Source organism: Neoarius graeffei, chromosome 8 (assembly GCF_027579695.1).
Source record: "Neoarius graeffei isolate fNeoGra1 chromosome 8, fNeoGra1.pri, whole genome shotgun sequence".
In the NCBI taxonomy this organism is placed as follows: Eukaryota; Metazoa; Chordata; class Actinopteri; order Siluriformes; family Ariidae; genus Neoarius; species Neoarius graeffei.
The window spans coordinates 64,679,749-64,697,889 of NC_083576.1; positions in this window are offsets into that span (position 1 = coordinate 64,679,749).

The window sequence follows — 18,141 nt, forward strand, 5'->3', positions numbered from 1 at the left end:
CAGCTTGACCTTGTGCTATAAAGTCAGTGTGGCTTCTTCAGGATCCATTTCTGCAAGATGAGCAAAAATAAACAAAACTGTTGGCCACGGTGTGTCCAAAATGTCACTTACCTGACGGTTATACTGAGTCATTGCAGGGAATCACATGCCTATATTCAGTATAACGGCACTCTTGCTTGTGTAATATTGCTTAAATAACACATTACAAACCAATACAACTCTCTCTCTCTCTCTCTCTCTCTGTGACTGTTTTACTTTTTAAACATTTTAATCCATTTATTATTAGCCTTAAACAAGTCCTATACTGTATATAGCCTTTGATGTCAAGCATCTACCTTAAAAGTATCCATGTATGAGCTGTTAGTAAAGAAAACAATAACGTATTAGACCGAGCACATTCATATTAACCTATAATTCCTGTTACGACCAGAACTACTTTCCAAGGCATACTGTTGTAAGAAAATAATCATAAAAAATGGGTAAGAATATCCATCCATCCATTATCTGTAACCGCTTATCCTGTTCTACAGGGTCGCAGGCAAGCTGGAGCCTATCCCAGCTGACTATGGGCGAGAGGCGGGGTACACTCTGGACAAGTCACCAGGTCATCACAGGGCTGACACAGAGACAAACAACCATTCACATTCACACCTATGGTCAATTTAGAAGATCTTCAGACCAATTATATTCAAGAATTTGACAGGATGGTGGTATCATTTTAGCTGGCTAAGCAGCTGAGGTTTTTTTTTCTGATATGTTCTTCATGAGGGTGGCACATTGGTGTAGTGGTTAGCACTGTTGCCTCACAGCAAGAAGGTTCTGGGCTTGAGCCCAGTGGCTGACGAGGGCCTTTCTGTGTGGAGTTTGCATGCTCTCCCTGTGTCTGTTGCCCCTTTTCCACCAAAGCAGTTCCAGGGCTGGTTCGGGGCCAGTGCGTAGTTTGGAACCGGGTTTTCTGTTTCCACTGACAAAGAACTGGCTCTGGGCCAGAAAAAACGGTTCCAGGCTAGCACCAACTCTCTGCTGGGCCAGAGGAAAGAACCGCTTATGTCAGCGGGGGGCGGAGTTGTTAAGACCAACAACAATAACAAGACCACGAAAGATCGCCATTTTTAAGCGACGAGAAGCAGCAGCTGTACAAACGCGAAGTCATCCATTATTATTATTGTTGTTGTTGCCGCTGCTGCTGCTTCTTTCGTGTTGTTTTTGCTTTGATATTCACGCCAAGGTTTATGCAAACGTAGCGATGTAACTGACGTATACAGCGACGTAATGATGTGGCTCCACTTAGCACCGCGAGCTATGGAAAAGCAAACTGGTTCTCAGCTGGCTCGCAAGTTGAATGAGTTGTGAACCAGCACTGGCCCTGAACCAGCCCTGGAACTGATTTGGTGGAAAAGGGGTATGTGTGAATTTCCTCACACATGCAGGTTAGACTAATTGGTGGCTCTAAATTGACTGTAGATGTGAGTGTGAATGGTTCTGTGTCTCTATTGCCCCTTTTCCACCAAATCAGTTCCAGGGCTGGTTCGGGGCCAGTGCTTAGTTTGGAACCAAGTTTTCTGTTTCCACTGACAAAGAACTGGCTCTGGGGCCAGAAAAATCGGTTCCAGGCTAGCACCAGCTCTTTGCTGGGCCAGAGGAAAGAACCGCTTACGTCAGCGGGGGGCGGAGTTGTTAAGACCAACAACAATAGCAAGACCGCCAAAGCCGACATAACACCGGCTAACGTTAGCTCATAACAAAGGCTAACATAACCATCTCACATTCAGTGTAAGTAAGAGTCAAAACGTTATTAGGTAAAGAACATAATCGCCATCCACTCAAAACCTGTTGATCAACACAAACATACTGGAGCTGCCGTTTTCTGATCCCAACGAAGCACCGTAAAGCCAGAAGCAGCAGCTGTACAAACACGAAGTCATCCATTATTGTTGTTGTTGCTGCTTCTTCTTCTCCGTGTTGTTGCTTCAATGTTCGTGCCAAGGTTTATGCAAACGCAGCGACGTAACTGATGTATACAGTGATGTAATGACGTGGCTCCCCTTAGCACCCTGAGCTATGGAAAAGCAAACTGGTTCTCAGCTGGCTCGCAAGTTGAACGAGTTGTGAACCAGCACCAGCACTGGCCCCGAACCAGCCCTGGAACTGATTTGGTGGAAAAGGGGTAAATGTGTCAGCCCTGCGATGACCTGGTGATTTGTCCAGGGTGTACCCTGCCTTTCGCCCATAGTCAGCTGGAATAGGCTCCAGTTTGCCCATGACCCTGTACAGGATAAGCGGTTACAGATAATGGATGGATGGATGCTCTTTATGAGATGCTTGGAAATATATTTGTGAGTCCATCATTTATACTTGTTTAGATGAATAGTAATGATGTACCATTTCAGATTAGCTGTCATACAGGTATCGCATCACACACCCACTTCAGAGTGAATCATAAAGGGCATGTGTAATGAGGAACCTAAGCAAATGTGCATAACTGCATAGACACCAGGTATGATTGTTATTTTGTTTTGTTAGGCATCATATGTTTCTAGGTGTGGGAATAATTCAGCAATGCAACATGAACGCCCTTTTGTGAATTGTATGAATCAGTGAAGTTACAAAAGAGAAAGCAGAGGGTGTAATGTTTCTTACCTGAAAAAATGTTTAAAAGAAGAGCTACAATGGCTCGCTTTCCATTGCTGATAGCTGATCTAATTGCGATAAGTGTCAGCAGGGAGAGTACGGAGGAACTTGCCAGGAACATCCAAGTCAGGCTGTACGATCCTAATCAGGAGAAGTAATGCAGAACATTTTTGCACTTGTTTTTTATACGAACTCTGAGGTATAAGGTATAATGATGTGGCAGTGCAAGGATCAGGAATGTCTGCTCTACAGAATAGAAAGATATGATGCAAGACACACTCACCCATCCAGGCTGGAAATGTAGTGCAGCTGGATAAGCCTTCAAAAGTGTTACAGATAGCAAAGAGGCCTTCACACTGTCCCTCCGGATTCACCAGCCACTGCGGTATACACAGACACACCATGTACAACAGGAACTCCATACAGACCAGAGAACTCATCAGGTTCACTGAAGTCTTCATGATCAGCCAATGAGCCAAAGTCTGCAAAATGTTCTGTTCAGAATTAAATATCAATCCATCACCATCCTGATCACGTTTATCTCTTACAGTCTGATGATTTCAGCAGTTTCTTCCTGGACAATCTATAAGGAGATGAATTGCTGTTTTAAGAGAAATGCCGTCTTGTCTTTTTTTTTTTTACTGAATAATTCAGATGATGTGCTGCTGCTGTTGCTGATCTTCTCACACAGGTTGTAATCTAAAGAGCATGTTGAGCATAAAGAAGGTGAGATAAAACATGAATCCTGATTGCCTGAAATCGAGTCTATCTCCTTTCATGCTTTTCAGCAAACAGTCCATTGAATTGACACACTGCAAACACATACGTACGTTGCTCTGTGGTCTTTGTGCACTATCTGGCTGAGGAAAATAATGTGTGTTATCTAACAGATGATTTATAGCACTTCAATACATTTGAACATAGTTGACAGTAACACATTAATACACTTTCTTGAATCGGGGGGGGGGGGGGGGGGAATTCAACCAATTATGCACTTTCTATGCAATTTTACTGATATACATGATAAGACAATCAGATTGATCATTGGGTGAAATCATACATAAGCATATTTTTAATCCAAGACACTCCAAGTGAATAGGGTCATTTTTCAAACAATTGGTATCACAATCAATGTCTTTTTTTTGTTTCGTAACTCGTTCTCGTCTCGTTATCTCTAGCCGCTTTATCCTGTTCTACAGGGTCACAGGCAAGCTGGAGCCTATCCCAGCTGACTACAGGCGAAAGGCGGGGTACACCCTGGACAAGTCGCCATGTCATCACAGGGCTGACACATAGACACAGACAACCATTCACACTCACATTCACACCTACGCTCAATTTAGAGTCACCAGTTAACCTAACCTGCATGTTTTTGGACTGTGGGGGAAACCGGAGCACCCGGAGGAAACCCACACGGACACGGGGAGAACATGCAAACTCCACACAGAAAGGCCCTCGCCGGCCACGGGGCTCGAACCCGGACCTTCTTGCTGTGAGGCGACAGTGCTAACCACTACACCACCGTGCCGCCCTGTTTCGTAACTTTTATTTTAAAAAATGCATTTCTTTTTGCAAATGGTGCTTCGTTTAATTAAATATTAATATATTTTCATACTTTATCAAACCAATAATCCAAGTCTTTGGTTCAAGGTATAAATAAAAAGAGAACAAAATGACATTCTAACATTGCAAGCACTGCATCACTAACTAGGCAAGAAATAGAGGATATTACACAGCTGGGCAAAGATATTAAGTTTATCTTCGAGTGGTGAACATATTCACAAGTGAGCGGCGCGAAAGTGAGTGAAATAGTCTTTACCATGAGACGATAAACTTCATATCTTCGCACCACCATGTAATGTTCTTTATATTATATGGACACATCCACAAAAAACACACAGACATTTATCAAAATAATTTTCATTTTGAACCAGTTCACCATTTTGACAACACATGTCCAGTCAGTGGGAAAACACTGGGAGTGACATCATCAGAGTGAAACATCAGAAATTATTATACATACAGGACACTTTCAATGGAATCAAAACATGTATTCTATTCCCTTCTAGCAGGTTTCATTCATTTGGTTTGATAGCATGCAATACTGTTAGCATATTGCTTATCTTACATGTATTACATCGCTCTACCCAATGGAGAATAAGCGTTGAATATGATTTGCATGGTTGTAAAGACAACATGACATCACATGTTGGAGCTGATGCGAAGATCCATCCATCCATCCATCCATCCATCCATCCATCCATCCATTATCTGTAGCTGCTTATCCTGTCCTACAGGGTCGCAGGCAAGCTGGAGCCTATCCCAGCTGACTACGGGCGAAAGGCGGGGTACACCCTGGACAAGTCGCCAGGTTATCGCAGGGCTGACACAAAGACACAAACAACCATTCACACTCACATTCACACCTACGGTCAATTTAGAGTCACCAGTTAACCTAACCTGCATGTCTTTGGACTGTGGGGGAAACCGGAGTACCCGGAGGAAACCCACGCGGACACGGGGAGAACATGCAAACTCCACATAGAAAGGCTCCCGTCGGCCACTGGGCTCAAACCCAGGACCTTCTTGCTGTGAGGTGACAGTGCTAACCACTACACCACTGTGCCACCCTGTGAAGCTCTAATGAGAGAGTTTTCTGCTGTGCATGTGCAGAAGCATTTCTTTGTTCGGCGGGATAGAGAAAGATGCATTGAACACCTGAAAGGCTACCAAAACTTCATTAGATATTCTTCACACATATTTACAAGAGAAAAACATACCAACAGACATCGAAAACCTGGAAAAGAGATACACCGGAGATGTAAAACTTCCACATTATCGAGTGACTGTGGCAAGCTGTCAACAAACATGGCCTCCAGGTTTGCTTTGTTAAATACGTGAGATTTTGAGAGAATTTTGAAAGAGAACACCCGAAAGGAATGTGTATGAATAATAATAATAATATTGGCTGGCTTTTTTCATGGTATGGAGCACTTGCATGTGACGTCACATCCGATCCAGATTGTAAACAGACGCCACCTTGTCGGTCAAACGCCATATTTCCGCCTTCTACTTCTACTTCTGCTTCTACTTCTACCTTTTCTTCTGGAAAACCCTACTATATACAATTCTACTACAACATCAACTCCACTGAAAATCAATAAAACATAAGACGAGTGGAATCCTGTGTCCGAGTCCTTCCCTTTCAAGTGTGGGAAACCCATGATACTCACATACACTTGACAGTAGGCTGCCACGGGACCCTGACAGGCGTGCAAAATGGATTGCTGCTATCAGGTATACCATATATACAGTAATAGTGATAGACCACAAACTCTCCCTACCTGTGCACATTTATGTTTTTTGTGTGTATTTTTGTGTGTTGTTCGTCTGTAATGGACTTCAATATCCACTACAACCGTATGGACTTACTGGACATTGGTTTCCAGCAGAAAATGACGGTTTGTAGCGATTTCCATCGCATGCACAACATTCCGGATGAGATAGCGAGACCAGCGGGGTCTCAATAATTAAGTGACTTACCCGTCCAATGAGGATTGTTATTTTCTTGTTTACAAGATGCCACATCTGAGGGGGGCTGACAAATCCTGAATTTCTGTAAAGATAACTGTCCAGAGATTTATAAGCACGCAGTGCTTCACCACTGAACAGCGAGGGAAAGTTAATGAGGTAATTATACATGTCTGGGTATTCCGCTGGCAGTTCAATATCCACTGACACGGTCATGAAAACTATGTCCGGTAATCGATAAGGGTCACTAATCTGTAGGTCGTTTATTTTAGACATATATCTAGTTATCTGTTCATTAGAAAAATGAGCCGTGTAGTCCGTCGGTTGAAATTGATCCATTTTGTACACGAGTGCAGCAATATTCAGCTGTGTTTTTTACCAACAAGATGGCGGCTGTTTACATTCCAGTCACGTGACTGCAAGAGGTCTATATCAGATATATTCCATTCAGCTAGCATGATATTGAACTCATCTTTGACTCATTCAGTATCATGCTAACTGAATGGAATATATCTAATATACCACTCAACGCCAGCCAATATTATTTAAATACGTCATTCAGATCCGCTATGTTTTTTGGAAGAAAATGTGAGTTTTTCAACACGAGAAGATAAACTTCATATCTTCAAGCCAACATGTGATTTTGTTTTTATTATACAGACACATTCACAAACAAAAAATACCCAGCTTTATCAAAACAATTCATCGATATCCTCACGAGTGACATACTGAGAAATATGTCATGGTTGCTATTCTCGATGTCTCAGATGTAGTTCGTATGAAAAATACGAGTGGTGTATTTCCCAGTAAAACACTTGTGTCTGTGTAATATAAACTTTTCCGTAACAGCTTGTTAGAATATGATATATTTATCATTTAATCAGGAAAATACCATGCACCCATAAAATTTTTTATGCCATTTTCAGTAGGAAATCTATGATAAATCAAAATCTCATAAATTTACAATATCATAACATTTATCAACTTATTCTCAACCAGCATCTAAATAGGAATAGGAATCTACTGTACATGTATAATGTCATGAATGCAAGTGACCAAGAAAGTGAGGCATATATTTTTTTTGTTTCTGATCAGAGGGAGTGGGGGGATTGGTGGGGATGGAATGGGGGTCAAATTTTGAGTAAAAAAAAAAGTTATAAAAATGAATCTGATTTAATGTATTTCCACAACAGTATGGTTTACAAGGTTTATAAAAGAAACGGACATATTACGTCATAATGATACATAACGTCACTTTTGTATAAATCACAGAACAAGCTTTACAGGGATATATAACATGATCTGATTATGTCAAGTGGATGGGGCAAACTTTTCGATGGTGGACAAGTGGACAGAAGCAGTGAAATAAAAAAAAATTTCTACTGCTACACTTTAAGAGTAGACATCTCCATACATTTTAAGCAGAAATCTGAAAATGATTGATGTGGACAAAACCTTCATTTCTACCTGTAGTGTCTTGCCTTAAAGTGCATATCCTGGACCAATTTCAGGGTTTTTTTATATGAAAGTATGTTCCTTTACACAGTCATCCAGAAGGGTAATTTTGCATAAGGCCATCTGTCTACAGCAGAAAAAAATAAAATAACAAAATGCGTCTGGAAAAATCCCAAGGGAGTCTGGAGCCAGATTCGTGACGTCACGTGCGGAAGCGCCAGCAGGCTGCGAGAGCTTGCACGGTTTCAGTGCACAGCCTGTGTAGACCAAGTTTAGCAGCTAGCGATTTTGTATTGAAATATGGAATTGTCACCTAAGCGCAATGTTACTTCACCTTTGGATGAAGAATGTAATGTTGCTAAACCCTCCTACAATACATCTGTTAACCATTTTAATAATTACATGATAACGTTGAAGAAATTTGCAGAAAACCACCAGGTCATTTTCTCATAAACAAACCAGTGCTGACGTAGGATTCAGAAGGAGGCGTCTCGCACATGACGTCACGAAAATCAATGTTTGCCGGGAAATCCAAATGCCAAGTTTTTTCAAAGGTGGACCAATTCACCTCAAATGGCTTGATTTCAACTGAATTTTTCTGGTATTGCACAAGGTAAAAACAATTACACAAAATGCAAAATGTGACAGATATTTGACCAAAGTTTAATATAAAATAGGAGAATTACATTGATCTTGCTCCTGAATTTACCTGTGATATGCACTTTAACCCGATTTTCCCCCGAGATTCCCTACTGTATAAAGAACACGGCTGCTGAAAAGATCCATATCATCTCACCAGCAGGTAGCAGTGTGTAGCTACACCAAAAATTCCACTTACAAGCCATGTACTTTGGCAGAATTAAAGGACAGACTGTACCTGCCCTGTTAAGGACAAACATGCAGCATAGCATCATTGCAGCCTGCTCTCTAGTTGGTGTACAATGAATCATATCTGCAGTAGATCACTGTATATGATGATTAGATGTTCTGCATATTCATGCTGCCAACAACAAAAACAAATAAAAAAAAAATCAAATGTAAATAAAAAAATCTAATGCACTACAAAGCAAAAAATGTCCGAAGTTTAAAAGTTTACCTATTAAGGTATATTACAATGTACACTTGGGGCGGAACGGTGGTGTAGTGGTTAGCGCTGTCGCCTCACAGCAAGAAGGTCCAGGTTCGAGCCCCATGGCCAGCGAGGGCCTTTCTGTGCGGAGTTTGCATGTTCTCCCCGTGTCTGCGTGGGTTTCCTCCGGGTGCTCCGGTTTCCCCCACAGTCCAAAGACATGCAGGTTAGGTTAACTGGTGACTCTAAATTGAGCGTAGGTGTGAATGTGAGTGTGAATGGTTGTCTGTGTCTATGTGTCAGCCCTGTGATGACCTGGCGACTTGTCCAGGGTGTACCCTGCCTTTCGCCCGTAGTCAGCTGGGATAGGCTTCAGCTTGCCTGCGACCCTGTAGAACAGGATAAAGCGGCTAGAGATAATGAGATGAGATGAGACAATGTACACTCACCAGCCACTTTATTACACTTTATACACCTGCTGTTTTATACAGTTATCCAATCAGCCAAACCCTTGACAGCAGCACAATGCATTAAATCATGCAGATACAAATCAAGAACTTCAGTTAATGTTCACTTCAGACATCAGAATGGGAAAAATCGTGATCTCAAAGTGTGACTTTCACTGTGGCATGGGTGTTGGTTTGAGCCAGATGGACTGGTTTGAATATTTCAGCAACTGCTGATCTCCTGGGGTTTTCACATGCAACAGTCTCTAGAGTTTACACAGAATGGTGCAAAAACAAAAAACATTGAGCGAGCGACAGTTCTGTGGGTGGAAACAAATGCCTTGTTGAGAAAAGAGGACAGAGGAAAATGGCCAGATTGGTTCAAGCTGCTAGGAAGTATCCTGCAACTCATAGCAACTCTTTACAGCCGCAGTGAACAGAAAAGCTTCTCAGCATGCAACAGCAGAAGACCACGTTGGGTTCCACTCCTGCCAGCCAAGAACAGGAATCTTCGAATCAAGAACAAGGTCCTATTAAAGTGGCCAGTGAGTGTATATATTAGTGTTATAGTCAAGACCACCTAAACCAAGAACAAGTCATGACCAAGACTAGAGTGTATCGAAACCGAGACAAGACCAAGACTATGAAGGGTTGAGACCAAATCAAGTCACTAGCGATGATGACTGCTTCATTAGGACGCAGAGAAACACAAATGGGCTGCGAGGCCTGCACCAGAGCGACAGAGTTGCCTGCAGTGGCAGCACGAATGGCCCAGCCAAGCCACCATGGAATGTCTGGCCTCGTGAGCTCTTGCATACTATTCTCCTCTCCTAACGAAGTGCCTTGCATGGTAAGGTAAGGCAAGGCAAGGCAAGTTTATTTATATAGCACATTTCATACACAATGGCAGTTCAATGTGCTTTACAGAAGTAAAAACAAAAACAGTAAACAATAGAGAAATAAAATTACATAAAATAATTTTATCTTTATTCTAAAAGAATTAATTAAAAGAATTAAAAGAATTAAAAGAAAATAATAAGAATTAAACAATAGTAGAAATAAAATATTAAAATGCCAAAAAGAAAAAGGAGAAAAAGAAAGAAAGAAAGAAAGAAAGAAAGAAAGAAAGAAAGAAAGAAAGAAAAAGAAACTAGCAGAATAAAATAGAATAAAGTTAAAGTAAATTTAAAACATGCAGAGAAAGTAAAGATTATAAAAAATGTAAAAATATTAATTATTTAACAGAAAGGTAAGACAAATGATGTCGTGCCCCCATCGTGTTGTCTCTCTGGACCTCCAGACCTGATGCCAAATGGTGCACAAAAGTGCCACAGACCTGACGGGTATGGAAGTTGCCCCACAGTGACAACTGACTTGCCAAGTGATGCCATCCATTGGCCATTTGAGTGGCTCTTCTGCATGCCATCTGGTGGTGTACCATTGACCCTGTTGGGTTCATCTGCCACAGTGCACCGAGAAGCACCCTGCTGCCAGTGCCTTACTGGTGATATACTATTTAACCCATAGCTGGAACCCAGGCAGGTGCTACCACTCTGGGTCAGAGCGGACCTGGGAGCAATGGTGATTAAGGGGTAACTCCACTTTCCCCCAATACTCAAGTCCTCCCAGACCTGAGACTCACCACTGGTTGCAGTTTAACGTCATGCCCAGGACTAAATCAAGTCAAGACCAAGGCAGGGTGAGACTGAGTCAAGACCAGGACCAGACCAGTGGGTGTGAAGGGGGCAGGAAGGGGTGATGGCTGTTAACAGTAACAAAAATTTCAAATTAGCAATGAGTCACGTTTTTAGTTGCATTTGAAGCAGGAAGTTTAACATCCAATCACATTAATGATGTTAACAAATCAATCAGACAATACATAGGCAATTTAGTGAATTGGCATGGTGGCACAGTGGTGTAGTGGTTATCACTGTCACATCACAGCAAGAAGGTTCTGGATCCAGGTTCAGCAGCCAATGGGGGCCTTTCTGTGTGGAGTTTGCATGTTCTCCCCGTGTTCGTGTGGGTTTTCTCCGGGTGCTCCAGTTTCCCCCACAGTCCAAAGACATGTGGTTAGGTTAATGTGGGGCAGCCATGGCATGAGGTTGGGCTGAAGTGCCCTTGAGCAAGGCACCTAACCCCCAATTGCTCCCTGGGTGCTGTAGCATAGCTGCCCACTGCTCTGTGTGTGTGTGTGTGTGTGTGTGTGTGTGTGTGTGTGTGTGTGTGTGTGTGTGTGTGTGTGTGTGTGTGTGTTCACTGCTTCAGATGGGTTAAGTGCAGAGGTTAAATTTCCACTGTGTGCTAAAGTCTGTGCTTGAGTGTATGCATGACAAATAAAAGCTTCTTGGCTTGGCTTCTTGGCTAAAAAAAAAATTCCCCACACTTGTGATATTGACAGGTCTTGAAATAAAATCCAGAGACCAAGACATGACTGAGTAAAAATGTGGTCAGTTCTGAGACAAGACCAAGACTGGTCTCAAGTACTACAACAATAGCATATTATAAATGGTTTGACAATGACAATGTGATCAAATCAGTGCATTTCAGTGAGCCAAAGGCACAACAGTTTCTTGTTTAGACTGCCCTCTGTTCCACAGTAATCAGCACTCCATCTTTGAAAAGGGAAAGAGAGGCACATGCAGACATGTCATAACAGTGTTCTCTTGGTTCAATCAGTCTGCCTTTTTTACTGCTATCATGAGATCAGTGTTTGGCCGGAGACCAGATCAGGACAGAGAGAAGATACTGCAGACAACCCCAGTAAACAATATTCTTTACTGCTCCATGAAAACGACATTCACCCCAATATGCTGTACACTGTATTTTAATTCCTCTCATTTTTATTCAAGCACATTATTATTATTATCGCTGCTGCAATTTTCTGATGCTAATTTTATGTACATCTGTTCTACCTAGGACATAATAAAGGTCAATATTCCCATTTACCAACTGGCAGGATGAATAAAATTTTATTAACTTCACTTACATTCAAAAGACAACAACAGTGCAACTGACGGAAAGCTTGACTTTAATGAGCTTGACTTTGGCAAACTGGCAGGGTTCATTTTTCAGTTTTATTGTCACAACATTGGGTTTTCAACTGAAGCCATTTCCACTTTGCTGCTACTGAAAACTAAAATTGTTAGAGAAAGCATTCGCTGATAAGCTTGCTGCTCAAGGGCACGATGAAAAAAAATCTTTTTTTTTCTTTAAATGTATGAGGCTGGGTATGTGCAGGCATGCTGTACAGGTAGAGGCAAGTGCAATCCTGCAGTGGAGACTCTGCCATGTCCATCACACAGTGCACTTCATTCTCCTCAGCATGCAAAGAATCAGGTTTTTCCCGCTCCACGTCTCCCCACTTAGGTTTTAAATGTTTCTTTTTTACAATCACCAGCATGCCAAATGTGATTATTTTTCATATTAACACAAATAAGGTTAATAGATTCCCATATGGTCTAGCAGTTAGGCTTCCTGGTTTTCACCCAGCTGGCCCGGGTTCAACTCCCAGTATGGGAATGCAATTTCTTTAGGGTGGCATGGTAGTATAGTGATGAGCATTGTCATCTCACAGCAAGAAGGTTCCGGGTTCAAGCCCAGTGGCTGACGGGGCCTTTCTATGTGGAGTTTGCATGTTCTCCCCATGTCTGTGTGGGTTTCCTCTGGGTGCTCCAGTTTCCCTTACAGTCCAAAGACATGCGGTTAGGTTAACATGGGGCAGCCATGGCCTGGGGTTGGGCTGAAGTGCCCTTGAGCAAGGCACCTAATCCCCAACTGCTCCCCAGGCACTGTAGCATAGCTGCCCACTGCTCTGGGTATGTGTGTGTGTGCTCATTGCTCACTTGTGTGTGTTCACTCCTTCAGATGGGTTAAATGCAGAGGTTAAATTTCACTGTGTGCTTGAGTGTACAGGTGATAAATAAAGGCTTCTTGACTGCTAATATAATATGCTTTAAATATCAGTGAGTGTGAAGACTTACTGAGTCAATAATTAAATGCAGGTTCGATCTTTGAAGCAAAACTGATGATGTGGCAATATGACGTTTTATACTGTGTATCATTTCTTCACATTATAATCATGAAAAACCATGTACCTTGTATTCCTGCCATAAAATTTAACCCTGTCAAGTCCTCTGGTGATCTAGAAGACTGATATAGTGGTGCTTGAAAGTTTGTGAACCCTTTAGAATTTTCTATATTTCTGCATAAATATGACCTAAAACATCATCAGATTTTCACACAAGTCCTAAAAGTAGATAAAGAGAACCCAGTTAAACAAATGAGACAAAAATATTATACTTGGTCATTTATTTATTGAGGAAAATGATCCAATATTATATATCTGTGAGTGGCAAAAGTATGTGAACCTCTAGGATTAGCAGTTAATTTGAAGGTGAAATTAGAGTCAGGTGTTTCCAATCAATGGGATGACAATCAGGTGTGAGTGGGCACCCTGTTTTATTTAAAGAACAGGGATCTATCAAAGACTGATCTTCACAACACATGTTTGTGGAAGTGTATCATGGCATGAACAAAGGAGATTTCTGAGGACCTCAGAAAAAGCATTGTTGATGCTCATCAGGCTGGAAAAGGTTACAAAACCATCTGTAAAGAATTTGGACTCCACCAATCCACAGTCAGACAGATTGTGTACAAATGGAGGAAATTCAAGACCACTGTTACCCTCCCCAGGAGTGGTCGACCAACAAAGATCACTCCAAGAGCAAGGCGTGTAATAGTCAGCAAGGTCACAAAGGACCCCAGAGTAACTTCTAAGCAACTGAAGGTCTCTCTCACATTGGCTAATGTTAATGTTCATGAGTCCACCATCAGGAGAACACTGAACAACAATGGTGTGCATGGCAGGGTTGCAAGGAGAGCCACTGATCTCCAAAAAGAACATTGCTGCTCATCTGCAGTTTGCTAAAGATCATGTGGACAGGCCAGAAGGCTATTGGAAAAATGTTTTGTGGACGGATGAGACCTAAATAGAACTTTCTGGTTTAAATGAGAAGCATTATGTTTGGAGAAAGAAAAACACTGCATTCCAGCATAAGAACCTTATCCCATCTGTGAAACATGGTGGTGGTAGTATCATGGTTTAGGCCTGTTTTGCTGCATCTGGGCCAGGACGGCTTGCCATCATTGATGGAACAATGAATTCTGAATTATACCAGCGAATTCTAAAGGAAAATGTCAGGACATCTGTTCATGAACTGAGGCCCTGTCCACACGGCAATGGATTCAGGTGACTCCGATACAATTGCTTATTGTTTAGGCCTGGCGTCCACATGGCACCGGCGTTTTGGGTGCCCAAAACGCAATCTTTTTGAGAACGGGTTCCAGAGTGGAAAGATCTGGCAACGTTGCCATTGCGAAGTCGTCTGGATGAGTAGAACGGATTTGTTTACGATGATGTCACAACCACATGACTGAGTGCTTCACGCCGGGTAGAAGTGCTAAAACGCAATCTTTTTGAGAACGGGTTCCAGAGTGGAAAGATCTGGCAACGTTGCCATTGCGAAGTCGTCTGGATGAGTAGAACGGATTTGTTTACGATGATGTCACAACCACATGACTGAGTGCTTCACGCCGGGTAGAAGTGCTATGAACTCGATGCGAGTTGTCAACAAATCCTATAACTTGGTTCATGAAACGCGCTTACAAAATATTTTCACTGTGAATATTTATTGTGTAATGGTGCAAAGTGAGAGAGAGAAAGAGAGAGAGAGACTCTGCCCTTAGGGCAGAGTCAATCCCGCCAGCAAAAATAGGGAAAAAAAAGGAGCGATCTCACGTCTTCAGATGTTGATTTAAGTCCTACAATACATTCCTCAAAAAGGGCGTAGAAGAGCAAATTAATCCATCAACGTGTAGCATTCAATTTATTCCGGACCATTAAAGACGCCGCCTTCCGTGTAGAATCATACGTCATCCTCGCCGCCATATTGGATAGGTCAAAGCGGAGAATAAAGATTCATGTGCTGCGTTTAACTGTACCAACAGGTTTGCCGTCCAAACGAGATCACATGGAATTACCTTTCACAGGTGAGACTGGAAAAATACTTTTCATTGTATTTGGTCATTATAATGTAATTTTACGAACAGATTTTCCTGACTTTGTGGCTAATATGAAGTCTCGCGCATAATAGTTTATGTGCATGCATCCTTACTTCTTCTATTGTTCTGGTGTCTCCGAAGGGACCATCTTACAGCGCCCCTAGAGGTGTGGCATGTGTATTGCATCATTTTCAGCCAGCGTTGCGTTGCCATATGGACCTGATATTTTACTGATCGTTGCCCATTTGGATGCGATATTTTTTTAAATAACATCTCGTTGCCGTTGTCGTGTGGATGTAGCCTGAGCCCATGTTTACATTAGACCGTATCAGCGGATCATCAGATTAACGTTTTTAAAACGATTAGTGTGCACACAGCAACACCAATACACGATTTGCGTGCACACAGCAACACCAATACATGGATACGCTCAGCTCTGCAGGCATCCTGCGCTCCAAATCACTCCGCCCTGAACAGCGAGTGCCCTCTGGAGGGTGCGCACTCCGGCCCTGCGCAGCTCACAGAGCACGCGAGTGAAGTGCACAACCACTGATTCGCGACTGAGCCGCTGTGTGTGTGATCCCAGTGCATATCACTTACCACTTGCAAGTGGAAGGATGGCAAGCCTAAAGACAATCATAACTACACAATGGGCAGTATTTGCATCAGTATTTGCAGTATTTTCATACTTTTATACTCTTTAATGAAAGGTGATACAAGGCGGAAGTCCGCGCCGTTTTTCAGCAGTCGCATCACATGACCAACGCCAGCGAATCAGGAAGGTGGATGTCACAGTGACGTTGTCCAATGACGACGCCAGTTAGAGCTCAGCACAGCGTATCCGCCTATCTCAATGTTTACACAGCACCGGAGCTGACACGATCTAGATTGAATACGTGGACCCTGGCGGATTCCCGTTTCCTGGCGTTTCCAGGCGGTTTAATGTAAACGGACAGTGCATCCGCGAAGAAAACGAGACAGATACGGTCTAATGTAAACTTGGCCTGAGTCTCAAGAGAAGGTGGATCATGCAGCAAGACAACGACTCTAAGCACACAAGTAGTTCTACCAAAGAATGGTTCAAGAAGAATAAAGTTAATGTTTTGGAATGGCCAAGTCAAAGTCCTGACCTTAATCCAATCAAAATGTTGTGGAGGAACCTGAAGCGAGCAGTTCATGTGAGGAAACCCACCAACATCCCAGAGTTGAAGCTGTTCTGTACGGAGGAATGGGCTAACATTCCTCCAAGCCGGTGTGCAGGACTGATCAACAGTTACTGGAAACGTTTAGTTGCAGTTATTGCTGCACAAGGGGGTCACACCAGATACTGAAAGCAAAGGTTCACATACTTTTGCCACTCACAGATATGTAATATTGGATCATTTTCCTCAATAAATAAATGACCAAGTATAATATTTTGTCTCATTTGTTTAACTGGGTTCTCTTTATTTACTTTTAGGACTTGTGTGAAAATTTGATGATGTTTTAGGTCATATTTATGCAGAAATATAGAAAATTCTAAAGGGTTCACAAACTTTCAAGCACCACTGTATACTGAAATTAATTTACTGCTTTTTTTCGAGACTACTTACAGCATCTCACATTTTCCAAACTATTTATAAATCAATGAATTGAAGTTAAATAAAACTAATAAGAGAAACAGAAAGCCGCCCAAATCTATAAATTATTTATTCATTGGCACTAAAATATACTTTCAGAGCCTAGTTTATTCCAAACCAAAATTGTGAAATAAAGGGTGTTTCAAAAAATTTGATATTATTTGAGATGTAAATATCCTAGACACTATATAGTCTTGGTAAATGAACTGAACAGGCTTAATGTTCTGCAATATAGGATTTATGCCTCAAAATTTGAATGAGAAATTCAAAGGTATGTGGAGTCCATGAACAATTTCACAAATTTTCAATATTCACAAACCCGCTCGGCTGTCTCTTCTGATGCTGGTGGTCATCCAGATCCTTTTGCCCTGCACAGACAGCCATCCTCTTTGAACTTTTTGTGCCATGTCCAAATCTGCATTGCAGTTGGTGCATTTTTAGATAATTCTCTCATAAATGCACGCTGCACGGTCTTGTTTGACTGTGTTCGAGTGTACTCTAACACACAAAATGCCTTTTCTTTTCCATCCATCCATCCACCCATCCATTATCCGTAACCACTTATCCTGTGCAGGATCACAGGCAAACTGGAGCCTATCCCAACTGATTATGGGCGAGAGGCAGGGTACACCCTGGACAAGTCGCCAGATCATCGCATGGCTGACACATAAAGACAAACAACCATTCACAATTACGGTCAATTTAGAGCCACCACTTAGCCTAACCTGCATGTCTTTGGACAAAACCGGAGCACCAGGAGGAAACCCACACAGACACGGGGAGAACATGCAAACTCTACACAGAAAGGCCCCCGTCAGCCATTAGGCTCGAACCCAGAGCTTTCTTGCTGTGAGGCAACAGTGCTAACCACTACACCATCGTGCTGCCTATTTTTATTGTTTGCAAATTCAATAAGTAAAAACTTTATACAAAATGTCCAGCAAAATAATTTCTGCTTAGAATGTAAACAAACCGGCGAAATGACAGTCACAATTTGTGAAAAATGCGATAATAATAATTCTTGAAAAATAAAAAAGATACATTCTTACCATCAAATACTTTCGTTCCATATTTTATTGCTTGTTTTGTATTTTTTGTGGTTTTGTTTTCGAGTAGAGTTTTTATTTCATCCTCGGTTGGTTCATCAACACACTCCACCATTTTGTTTTTCTCTACTCATGGTATATGAGCTGATAGCCCAGTAGTAGAGTAGCCAATCAGAGCATGCGATTGCTCACATCCAGTGAATGTGGATAGAATAATATCTCATATCAATGAGAATCTTAAAGCAACTGAAGATACATTACTAAATTTGAAATACTTTCAT